The following is an 11,773-nucleotide window of genomic DNA, read 5'->3' on the forward strand; positions in this document are numbered from 1 at the left end:
ATAAAATCCGAAATTAACTCAAAATTTGCTCATGGGGCCCACGTATCGGAACCCGACAAAAGTTACAGAATATGAACGCTCATCTAACCACGAGTCCAACCATACAAAATTTACCTAAATCCGACACCAACTCGACCCTCAAATCTTAAATTAAAGTCTATGAAGATTTCAACCATTTTCAACCCAATCCTTACCAATTTGAACTTTACAATCTTTCCACAACCTTATTGGTATGTATACATGATACTCTACACTCAAGAATTATACTATTAATCACCCATCTTTACTCCAAACCCGAAATTGAAGGATTGAGGAAAGAAATTCTTACCTCTTTGAAGCCCTAGCAAGATACTTGTGAAATCTTCAAACCTTGAACAAGAATTGATGGATAAATGACTAAGTCTTCACTTTCTCTCTCTAAATTGCTCTCATATCTCTCTAAAATATCAGATTTTGGCTCAAAAATGAGCTTCAAGAGCTATAAATCGAAGTTGGGTCAGGTAAAAAATTAGAAAGAATGGAAGCTCCGACGCAGACAGGTATGCGGTCCGCATATCCACCATAAATTTGGCCTCCAAAGCTGGGCGTTACTGACCCGGTCTGTGGTCATTATGCGGCCTGCATACTTGTTCTGCGGTCTCCTAATGCACCGCAAAACAGGTCTGCGGTCGCATAGTGCACCGCAAATTTTCCTCAAATCTTGCCCCTCTCCTGATCTACTTTGTGACCATTATGCGATCCGCAGAGTGATTCTGCGACCGCATAGTGGTCGTAGAAATGACCTTTTTCCGACAAAATTTTTCTTTACACATCGGTGCATTGTTCAACCCAAAAAGTCCGAGCCTAATTGATCTACTTCGACACCACCAAACCTTAATTTCCTTAGCAAAATTTCTCTGGGTCGTTACACATAAGTTAACATCCGGTCAACCTTTTTAACTTAAATTCTAAACCTTGGAACTAAGCGCTCCAAATTATTTCAAAACCTCACCGAACCCAAACCAATTACCCCGGCAAGCCAAATAACAACTGTAATTCACAATTTGAGCAGTAAATGGGGGAACGGGATTGCAATAGTCAAAACGACCGACCGGGTTATTACAACGGCACCAATAAAGTGGAAGATCCATCAACTAGATATCAAGTCAGCCTTCTTGAATGGCTATCTTGAAGAAGAAGTCTATGTTGAACAACTATTGGGCTTCGTGGTCAAAAACCATAAAGATAAAGTATTGCGGTTAAAGAAAGCTTTATATGGATTAAAGCAAGCCCCACGAGCATGGAATAATTACATCGACAAGTATTTTCAAGATAGTGGATTTACTCGTTGTCTCTATGAATATGCTCTTTACCTTAAAGTTCATGCTAATGGAGATATATTACTTGTTTGTCTTTGTATTGATGATCTTATTTTTACGGGTAATAACCCAAGTTTGTTTGAAGCTTTTAAGAAAGTAATGTCCCGTGAGTTCGAGATCAAAAACGTAGGGCTCATGTCATACTACCTAGGCCTAGAAGTGAAGCAGATGGAGGATGGATTTTTTATCTCTCAAGAAAGCTATACAAAAGAGATATTGAAGAAGTTCAACATGCTCGATTGCAACCCCGTGAACACACCGATTGAAAGTGGGACAAAATTATCCAAGTTTGATGAAGGAAAAAAAGTGGATCCCATATTTTTCAAAAGTCTTGTGAGAAGTTTGAGGTACTTGACTTGTACCAGGCCAGATAAACTCTTTGCAGTTGGAGTAGTAAGCCGCTTCATGGAAGCTCCTATTTCCACTAATTTGAAAGTCACTAGAAGAATCCTTCGTTACCTAAAAGGTACGATTGACTTTGGGTTATTTTATTCTTCTTCTAGTGATTTCAACCTTATGAGATTTTGTGATAGTGATTATGCGGGAGATATTGATGTAGAAAAAGCACAACTTGTTTTGTGTTTTTCTTGGGTGATTCTATTATTTCTTGGAGTTCAAAGAAACAATCAATTGTTACTCTCTTGACTTGTGAAGCTGAATATATAGCAACAACATCTTGTACATGTCATGCTATTTGGCTGAGAAGATTATTGAAGGAGCTCAATTTGCCATAAATTGAAGCTACAGAGATTTGTATTGACAACAAATTCGCACAGGCACTTGCCAAGAATTCAGTGTATCATGATCGAAGAAAGCATATAAATACAAGGTATCACTTCATTAGAGAATGAATTGCCAAGAAGGAGGTAGAAATCAAATAATATGAAGTCTCATGATCAAGTTGCGAACATCTTTACAAAATCTCTCAAACTTGAAGATTTTCAGAGATTGAGATCAAGACTTAGAATGAAGAAGAAAAATTAAAATTAAGGGGGAGATTTGATGGGTTTATCCCATGTGTGATATGTCTATTAATTTGGCTTCTATAATAAATTTGGGGACCAAGTTTTCATGACATTTTCCATGACATCATATCTACTATAACAAATTTACGGACCAAGTTTTCATGACATTTGCCATGATATCATATCCATTATTAGGCCAAGGATTTCTTGCTTTAAATAGAGGAGCTTCTCCTCATTTGAAAACACACCAAAATAAAGAGAAATAATAGAAGTTAGAGAGAGTAATCCATAGATTGTAGTCTGTGAGATAAATAGTGTGTGTAAGTAATATTATAGTGAGGTATTTTAAATAAAGAGTATTATTTCTTTTAAAATTATAGTAGCCTCTTGACACTACTAAGTTGTAGTATTATAGTGGTAATATTGCTACGCTCGGGCATTGTATTTACCTCGTTAAAAGATTTGGTATCGTTGTTACTCTCTTGTGTTATTATTATTTTCTGTGGCTATTATTTCTGGGCGGGACTCCTCTATTTATAGCTTGAAATCTTGGCCTAATAGTGGATATGATGTCATGGCAAATGTCATGAAAACTTGGTCCACAAATTTGTTATAATGGATATGATGTCATGAAAACTTGGTCCATAAATTTGTTATAGAAGCCAAATTAATGGCCATATCACACATGGGATGAACCCATCACTAGCACCTTGTGCCATTTTTCTACACCAAGTGGCATGCGTTTTATTTATTGTATTTATTATACATATATGTATGGGGTGAAATTCGTTGGTTACATGTGGCTGAATAACGAGGTGACACGTGGAACTGAAAACAGACAGAAGTTGAGTCGCTAAATAATTGACATCGATTACGAGGTACATAACCGATACAAAGTGAATCCTGAAGTAAGCATAACCGATGGCAAAGATTCGGAGGCTTGACATCGGATAACATTAAATGAGCAGCCGTTACAGAAAATATTTGCATTCAAAGCTAGCCGTTATGCACCCATCAATGATACTTTTATTCTCATTCAATAAGAGCTTGATTTTAGGATTTTGTCTCCCTAGGAATAGCTATAAATACCAGATTGGCAAATCTTGTAAAGGGGCGACAAGTTCTGCACACAAAAGTTATAATATACTGTTTTAAGCTCAATCAAAAGCATTTTTATCATTATTTTATCATTGTTACTGTTCTTGCACTAGGGAAGAACGAGCTTAGAATCATGCTTGCTATCTTCCTTTTGATTAATATCGCTAATCCTATTTTTGTTCTATTTCTTTATCATTTTTGGATCAAATCAATTTGCTTGTCTATAAACCATGTTACAAATTTAACTGTACCTATTTACGGGCAAATATATTGGCGCCCACTGTGGAGCATAGATAGATGCATAACTGCTTTGATCCATTCATTTATTAGTGACAATTTTTGTTTCTTTCCTTAGTAAAAACTAGATATGGCAGCTAACGATGTCAACAACATACACAACATTGAAGCACGCATTGAACGGGAAGAATTGTCCTAGAGTGATGACTCAATCAGCGAGACCTGTAAAGAAAGGGGCAAGACAACCCCAGTTCGCGAAGGTTAGTACCCTCGACATGTGCGGGACCCAACTCCAAATGATACAAAGGAGGAACATGTCGTGGAGACGGTCAAACTCCTGAGGGAACAATGGAGAGTTATCATGGATCACCTCTCAAGGTAGGATTAGGTGATGATGGAATTAAAACAAGCATTGTCAGGTGCTTCCAATAACGTGAATGGAAAGGGTCCAATTCCTTCTAGTGTTCCCGCAAATCAAACGACTCAAAGAACCGATAACAACACCCCAAGGGACGGGGTCGTAATAAAAATTAGGATAGGTTTGAAAATGACTCTAATGCAGATCGGAGGTCCTCCAGAGGCCGTTTCCTACCATATGAGAGGACTGATGGGTGCACCAGTAAAGGATTTCAGTCATCAGATAGGTTTGCTCCCGACAGAAGGGCAGATCGTGGCTGAAACAACAGGCCATTATAGGAAAAAGAGATGCCGGGGTCCCGAGACTCTGTATATCCCAGGTTGTCAGATTACAACTTTAACATTAGCCTGGTAGAATTGGTGTTGGCAATTAGAAATATCAAAGAAGCCCGGTTCCCAAAGCCAATCCAATAGGATCCTAGCCAGAGGGATCCCAGGTTATGGGGTGAATACCATGGGACTCACGGCCATAGAACTGGGGACTGTCGACATCTTCGTAAGGAGGTGGCGACGTTGTTAAAGACTGGTCATCTTAGAGATGTTTTAATTGACAGCGCCAAGAGAAATTATGTTCGGAATCGGGACAATGCGGAGCCCTCAAAGATAACAGTGGAGTCACCTCAGATGACAATTAACATGATCTTCGGAGGAAGCGAGGTCAATGGGTAGATTTTAACATGTAAATTGTGAAAAGTTTGGGTTTAGATGAAAAACCTAGGTTATGAAAAAAGAAATGGGATTTAACCACGAAAATAGTTATGGAATTGGGTGAAAATTATATATTTTTGTTCTGTGAGGTTATGGGTAACAATTTTCTTTGAAAATTTCCGAAATTTGGGCATATGGGCCCGGGGATGAATTTTAAGAATCTTCCAATTTGGGTTGGGTAATTACTCTAATAGCTAAATTATTAACTTTTGAGCGTATATTGATTATTGTTATATAACATTTGGCTAGTTGCGGATTGTTCGGCACCAAGTGGGGTCTTTAGAGTGAATTTGTGGCCGGAAAGTGAGCTTTGAGATGAGGTAAGTCTCTTGCCTAACCTTATAAGAGGGAATTTATCCCATAGGTGATTTAAATTACTATCTGTTTCTAGTTGTGGGGGCTACGTACGGACAAGGTGACGAGAGTCCGTGCGTAGCTACTAATTATGCTTATGTCCGGGTCGTTTAGGACCTAAATCATGAAATACTTGTAATGTTTTCACCCTACCTGTTACGTAAAGTGCCTATATTATATTGGAATTTGATAGAGGAGTTGTAAAAGACCGGATTTCACTTACTTGAGTTTTGGCGGGTTACTTGACCGTTAATAGAAATTGTGCTTCTTTGTGTAAAAGCCTTGTAATAACTTTAAAATCGGATGTTCATAAAATATCCTCACTTCTTGTGAAGTGGGCCGAATGCCTCGGCAGTAGAATAGATGTATCTATGGTTCATGCCGCTCGACCCTCGGCAGTGCACACATTATTCTGGATCGGGCCGTATGACCTTGGCATAAATCATGCATGATAATACTCGGAGCCTAATTATACTTGATATTATTTTATGGCTTGAGTGGTTATAATTATTTAATGACAGAAATTGACTTGGGATTTATTATTAGGGAAAGACTTATTATTCACTGCTTGTTATTGAGTTATATTTATTATTTACATAACCCATGCTTATTTAGAATTCCCGCATTTTATTGTTAGCTCATAGTAAGTGTCGATGTCGACCGCTCGTCACTACTTCTTCGAGGTTAGACTAGATACTTACTGGGTACATGTTGTTTATGTACTCACGCTATACTTTTGCAATAATCATGCAGGATCTGAGACAGGTGCATCTGGCGGTCATATCGGTGCGCACCCCGTTACCCCGAGGCCTAGTGGTGAGCTGCTTCCTGAGCCGTTCTGCAACACCTAGAGTCTCTCTTTTGCATCTATTTTTTGTCTACTTTTATTTCAGATAGTAGTTAGAGTTTTGTATATTCTACTATTTACTCATACACTTGTGACACCAGGTCTTGGAACACATACTAGTAGACTTTTTGGTTTTGGAGTATTTATGTTACTGTATTTGCTCACTCATTAGCCTTCGTTTTACTTTATTACATTCTATACTCATCATTTTCTTAATAAATGGAATTCAACTACTTGGAAATTTAATAAAAGGAGCAATTACATGATTAGTTCACCGTTGGCTTACCCGGCGGTGACGTTGGGCGCCATCACGACCTACAGGAGAAATTGGGTCGTGACATATATGTATGTATATATATATATATGTGTGTGTGTGTGTATATGTATATATATATATATATATATGTGTGTGTGTATATATATATATACACACACACACACACACACACACATATATATATATATATACACACACATATATATATATATATATATATATATGTATGTATATAGCGGGAACTTTAGAAGAACATTATCAGGATAAACTTACAAACAGTTTGAACCACGTATCAAAACTCGTATATACAACATCATGGCCAAATTGACCTATGAAGTGACTGTGACACATCAAATTTTTTTAGTAGTTGCATCAATATGTAATCACTGTAAATTTTACATTTTGATAACTAATAAATCAATACTTACTTAAGAAATGGTACAACTTTGGGATAATTTAGCAACACATGCATTGTAGCTGACTTGTACTCCATATCACTCAAACTTCTCTTTCTAACATCCTTAGAACATCAGCCCGGTTGATTGAAGATGAACATTAGTGGATATAATGGATCATTCACACATTCGACAATGTGCCTATTGGGCTTATTCCTAGAACATGGCACATTACTCTCAAAATAAAAAGAAAAAAAATGTGCAGTTTCCTTTGCAAGATAGGCTTCACATATAGATCTTTCAATCCTATTCCTCTGCTTAACATATTGTTTGCATTTGCCAATTGTCCTACATAATGTCATGTTAGCCAAGAACATTCAAATAAAATAGAATATTACATCAAACTTATAATATTACCTCTCAAAGGGATATATCCATCTGCATTGAACATGCCTTCCAACCGTGCCTCGTGTACAAGGTGGATTGGAAGGTGTTCCATCACATCAAAGAAACCACATGGAAATATTTTTTCCATCTTACTAGAAGTTACACGAATGTTCTGATCTATCCGAAGTAGGTTTTCTTCCCTTAAGATGGTAGAACACAAGTCTTTTAAAAAAAAACTAATCTCTGTGATGGGTTTTCAGATTCTTTTAGGCAAACCACAAAATGCAATAGGCACTAAGGTCTCCATGAAAACATGGCAATCATGACTTTTCAAATGGCTCAACTTGCCTACCTCCATATCTACTTTTCCCCCAGATTCGACGCATAACCCTCATGCATCTTCAATTTCGTAACCCAATCACAAATTTGTCGTCTTTCCTCCAAAGTGAATGTGCAACTTGCTCTGGGCTTGAACACCTTACCATTGTTCGCTGTCTGCAAGTATAATTCAGGTTGCTTGCAATATTCTTGTAAGTCCATTCTAGCCTTCAGGTTATCTTTTGTCTTACCTTTAACATCCATCAATGTGTTGAACAAATTGTCAGAATAATTCTTCTCAATATACATGACATCAAGGTTGTGCCGGAGAAGATTATCCTTCCAATAAGGCAACTTTCAAAATATACTCTATTTTGTCTAATTACGAATAACACCTTATCCGGGAAATCTAGAAGGTGGAGCCTCAATAACTTTACTAATGTTCTGGACCCTCTCCCAAATTTCCTCACCTGAAAGTACCGGAGGTGGCGAATCATATTCCATTTTATTTATTTTGAATGCATTTTTCATCCTTCTAAACTCATGATTATCAGGCAAGAAATGACGGTGACAATCAAACCATGATTGCTTTCGGCCAGGTTTCAAAGTGAACGCTTTACCATTTTCCATGTAGTAAGGACAAGCTAGCTTCCCAACAGTCATCCACCCAGACAACATTCCATACGCAATAAAATCGTTAATAGTCCATATTAAATTAGCACGCAATTTGAAATTCTGCTTGGTTGATATGTCATATGTTTCAACACCATCATACCACAACTGTTTTAGCTCATCAATCAAAGGTTGTAAATATACATCAATCAAACTTTTCGGATTATGTAGACTGGGGATAATACAATTTAAAAATATATATGGACTACATACACAACTCAGGTGGTAGATTATAAGGTGTAAGAAAGACATGCCAACATGAATATGGTGTCGTAGATATAGAAAAAGGGGTGAAGCCATCCGCACACAAACCTAATTGAATGTTCCTTGGTTCACTAGGACAATTTGGATATGTCCTATCAAAGTGCTTCCAAGCTTCTCTATCCGAAGGATGACACATAACACCAGGTGGTCTTCTATTTTCAAAGTGCCATCTCATATGAGGAGCAGAACTCATCAACGCATATAACCTCTTTAACCTAGGTATAAGAGGCAATAATGCATCGCCTTCATAGCAACCATATTCCCGCTGAAAAGCCTCTTGAAATGAGGCTTTTCGCAGAATTTACAACTTTATAAATTTGCATCATCTTTATAATATAACATGCAACCATCTTCACAACAATCAATTCTCATCAACGAAAGTCCTAACTTAGAAACCAATCTCTTTGCCTTATAGAAATCACCAGGTAAGTTGATATTTGGGTCAACCAGTTCACTCATAAGGTCAATGAAAGAGTCCATGGCCGCTTGATAAATATTCCAATTAGATTTGATACTTAGTAATCTAACTGCAACAGACAACTAAGAGTGCGAACATCCTTCACATAGTGGATGAATAACTTCCTATAACTGTTTATAAAAATGTTTTGCATCATCATTAGGCGTTTGTTCAACATTTTCATTGGGCTCACCCCCGGAGTGCATCCCAAAAGCATCCGCAACAATATCCTGAATTCTAGAAACATGATTTCTATTCTCCACCGACCTACTACTTTTACCAACAACCATGTTATGAAATATTCCACGGCTACCATCGGTCTCTCTATTATTAGTCCACACAAAATAACTGAGTGAAGCTGGAACGTAGAGAAAGAAACCCCACTAGACTCCGCAGCACCCATAGTACGGAGGATACGGTGGCACTCCTCAAGAAAACCCAGGGCATCCTCTGACGCAAAGCCAGTGAAAGTAGGAGGGTGGTACTTCTTGTACCTCTCGAGCCTAAGCTGCTCCCCCTCAGAAATTGCTGCCCTAACCTCGGACTGAACTGGAGCTACCAGCTGCATCGGTATGACCTCAGGAACCTGGTCGACCTGGACCCGCTGCTCCGGGGTACGGGCGGCGGGAGTCTGTGCTCCTCCCCCAGCCTAAGATGTGGTAGCAACAAGTGGTATCAATCCTGCCTGAGCCAAGGTGCTGAACTTGCTAAGAAACTGAGCGAGAGTCTCCTGGAGGGCTGGTGCAGTAACATGCGTCTCAGGTGCCTGCCCTCCAATTGGAGCTACTAGTGGCTCCTCTGCAGAAGCTCGTGCAGGTGCTCTAGCTGCTCCATATGGACGTCCTCGACCTCTTGAGGCTTTAGCAGGGGGCGCGGGTGTCTGGTCATCTGATCCAGCTGTACGTGTCCTCACCATCTGTGAGAGAATAGAAAGACAGAAATTTTGAATCCGAAGTCAAAATCTCGCACGATAAGGAATCAATGAAGTGAAGCTTTTCCTAACAGTTCCATAGCCTCCCGAAGATAAGTACAGACATCTCTGTACCGATCCGCAAGACTCTACTAAACCTGTTTGTGACTCTTGATACATATGAACCTAGAGCTCTTATACCAACTTGTCACGACCCTAATTTCCCTCCGTAGGATGTCCTGACGGCACCCAGTCCCTAAGACTAGGTAAGCCTAACAATTATGCGAAATAACTGAATATAAAGCCGAAACCCAACCTCAACCTCTAAAATAAATAAGAACTGCGATTCAAAATAGTTACAACTCCCAAAACCTGGTATAAATAAGTCACAAGCTCTAAAGAAAAATGCTAAGTATCTCTATACATCAGAGTCTAATAAAAATAAAGAAAATAACATAATAAAGATAGAAGGAGACTCCGAGGTCTGCGGACGCTGGCAGATGTACCTTAAAGTCTCCACGTATGGGATATCTCACTAGTACCTGTTCTGGTAAGCAGTACCTGGATCTGTGATAAGTGGAGATTTTGACTACTTATTAGCACCCTTTAGCTTTCTTTTTAGTCCAAAAATGCTTAGTTGTATTCCTGAAAACTAATGAGCTGTGCTTAATTTCAGGAATATTGGAAGATGAGCTCCCGAGATGAATTCCAACTCAAGAAGGAGTAATCTGAACTCAAAGAGAAAAACAGGCACAAAAGCTCAGAAGTGCGGACCGCACAATATCATCTGCGGCCGCAGGTTGTGAAGAATCTTCCATCAGAGAATGTTGCAAAGTGCAGTCCGCACATGAAGTGTGTGGCCGTAGAAGCTGGGTCGGAGCAAATATCATACGGACTTAGTCGAGCCTTTATATCACATCAAACAACGCTAAAACACGAATTGCACATCGATTCAAGCCTAATGAACTTTAGAACTTCTAACTTCTAACTTCTACATTCGACGCCGAAACCTATCAAATCAAGTTCGATTGACCTCAAATTTTGCACACAAGTCACAATTGACATTACAGACCTATTCAAACTTCCAAAATCGAAATCCGACCACGATATTAAAAAGTCCACTCCCGGTCAAACGTTTCAAGAATCATCCAATTTTCCAACTTTCGCCAATTAATGCCGAAATGACCTACGGACCTCTAAATCAATATCCGGACACGCTCCTAGAACCAAAATAACCATACAGAGCTATTGGAACCATGAAGACTACATTTCGTAGTTGTCTTCACACAATTCGAACTGCGATCAAATCCTACGAATTAAACTTCCATTTTAGGGACTATGTATCCTATTTCACTCCAAAACCAAAAACCAAGCTTCCCGACAAGTCACGTAACCACAGAATGAAATAGAGGGAGAAATAAATAGGGGTTCGGGGCTAATACTCTCAAAATGACCAACCGAGTCGTTATATTCTCCCACTCTTAAAACACACGTTCGTCCTCGAACGAGTATAGAGACATACCTGAAGTGGTGAAAAGATGAGGATAGAGGCTGCACATATCATGCTCGGTCTCCCAAGTTGCCTCTTCGACTGGATGACCCCTCAATTGAACCTTCACCAAAGCGATGTTCTTCGACCTCAACCTTCGAACCTGCCTATCCAAAATGTCCACCAGCTCCTCGTCATAAGATAGATTCTTGTCCAATTGGACTGAGCCGAAGTCTAACACATGAGAAGGATCACCGTGATACTTCCGGAGCATGGAAAAATGGAATACTGGATGGCAATGCAAGTCTGTAGACTGTAAGCCACATCTCCAACCCTCTCAAGAATCTCAAAATGCCCGATATATCAAGTGCATGAATGCTGTTGGAGCGTTAGTCATCCCAAAGACATCACAATGAGCTCGTAATGACCGTACCGAGTCCTGAAAGCAGTCTTCGGGATATCTGCCCTCGAATCGTCAATTGATGATTGCATGAATGCAAGTCGATCTTAGAGAATACTCTGGCACACTAAAGCTGATCAAATAAGTCATCAATAAGTGGCAATGGATACCTGTTATTCAATGTAACCTTGTTCAATTGGCGATAATCAATACACATTCG

The sequence above is a fragment of the Nicotiana tomentosiformis genome, chromosome 5 (genome assembly GCF_000390325.3).
Source record: "Nicotiana tomentosiformis chromosome 5, ASM39032v3, whole genome shotgun sequence".
NCBI lineage: Eukaryota > Viridiplantae > Streptophyta > Magnoliopsida > Solanales > Solanaceae > Nicotiana > Nicotiana tomentosiformis.